Genomic DNA, 1,898 nt, shown 5'->3' on the forward strand with positions numbered 1-1,898 from the left:
ACTCTGATTCCATTGATTTCCCTTTGTTCTTAGGGATATTTGACTGTTTGATGGCTGGACACTTTAACCCTAGAGTAACTAGGACCTTGCCTTGCCCCTTAATGTTGCGTATGATCACAATTACGCCCTGGTCAAATTGTTTAGATACAACTTTACCATAGGCAGTACAAACTGAAAAATACATAAATAAGAAAATAGTAATGAGCAGGATGAATTTGCTGATGAACTACCGCTTACCTTGAAGGTCTTAAATCCCATCCTCCCTAACTAATGACATGCTATCCTGAGGTGACTTTCATTCTAGCATCATGTTTATCATATGGCCCCTTAAAAGATACAAGTCTCACTTCCTGTCTAATTTCTGATATTTGTTTCTTCTTTTTAGACTTATCTAGCAGGGGTGGGACCTTATCCATGGACCGAATGGTGCATTTTTGCCAGGAAAAAGCCCGTTCATTTGGCAGTCTGTTCTAGCAGAGTAAGTTTCAACGGTATATATAATTATATCACACACACATACACACACACACACATACACATACACACACACACACACACACATACACACACACACACACACACAAGCCAAAAGCTGTAATGTTAATGTTTCCTTCAAAAACTATGCCAAATATTGTCCTTTGACCCGATAGAGGCAAGGTGCTGGTGTGGAATACTGTCAAATGTCTTTTAGTATATTTTTTTCAGTTGATAGATTAGGCTTGAGAGAAGATTTTAAATGTAAGATTATTTGTATACACACTTTTCATCTCACATGTTGGTGCAAGTTGTTAAACTAAAGAAAATTAGGACTTTAATGTAGTTTTAAATTGCAAGTACTTTACAAGTCAGTTTCCTTTTTTTGGAAACCCCTGTTTCCCAGAGGTACATGTTGATATCATTCTTACTACTTTGGGGGCATAAATTAAATTTAACTTTGTAAACAGCTTCTCATAAGGTTATGTTGCTATAATTATTATTGTGCTGATATTCTATCACTCGGTTTCATATTCATCTTTTTTTGTTTATGCATTTTTATTTGGTAATGTTTATATCAGTACACTAAAACTAAATTTTAGGGACACTGGATATCATTCACGTGGGTAGCATTAGTTTATTATAAAAGACAGACATGCAAATTATTTACATGATGAGAGATTTCACAACTTCACTGGAATGGAGAGCTTCACTTGATGCCATTTTGATAATGATTTATTTCAGTCTACATACTTTCCGGGAATGTCACCTTCTCTAAATAAGAAATAATCCTTGCCATCTAGAACTACTTTGGTGCCTCCATATTCTGGGAGAAGAACTTGATCTCCAACTTTCACATCAACTAGTTGACTCTCTCCACCCTTTCCTTTAGAGCCCGATCCATCAGCTACTGGTGTTGCTTGCAATATTTTTCCCTGAGATTTTTCTGGAAGCATAATACCTCCTTTGGTTACAGTTTCAGCTGCCCTCCTTTCAACTCAAACTGGGCCAAAGTGGGGAAGAAATTTTGTAAACACCTGGCCTGGCATGATTCTGGCATCTGCAGTTAGTACTCTACCCTGAAGCTACTGCCCCCACTCCAAGGAGACCCGCAGTCCAACCTCTTGGGCCATGGGAATATGGGACTATATTCATCTTTTTATAAATGTGTGATTAGTATTATATAATAATAGTATTATGAATGGTGCCCTGAAGTCTAACCATTTGCTTCAAGTGCTTAAGAAAATATATAAATTAAAATCTATCTAGCAACAAAGGAAAAGAATAAATCCATAGAAAACAAGATTTCATAGCTCAAAATCAATGAGCTTTAAGTCTATGCTCAGATAATAAAAGGAAGCAGTTTTCTATAGAATGAAAAAAAATGATTTTCTAACTAGGGTAAGGTCACTTGTGAATCTGAA

General features: G+C 36.2%; 1 pseudogene; it reads right to left on the bottom strand.

Annotated features, from left to right (window-relative positions):
* Positions 1–1,214: 1,214 nt before the first annotated feature.
* On the bottom strand, positions 1,215–1,523 carry LOC103668213 (annotated as a pseudogene).
* Between the last annotated feature and the right edge of the window lie 375 nt (positions 1,524–1,898).

This window comes from Ursus maritimus (genome assembly GCF_017311325.1).
Source record: "Ursus maritimus isolate PB19 chromosome X unlocalized genomic scaffold, ASM1731132v1 scaffold_X1, whole genome shotgun sequence".
Classification (NCBI taxonomy): domain Eukaryota; kingdom Metazoa; phylum Chordata; class Mammalia; order Carnivora; family Ursidae; genus Ursus; species Ursus maritimus.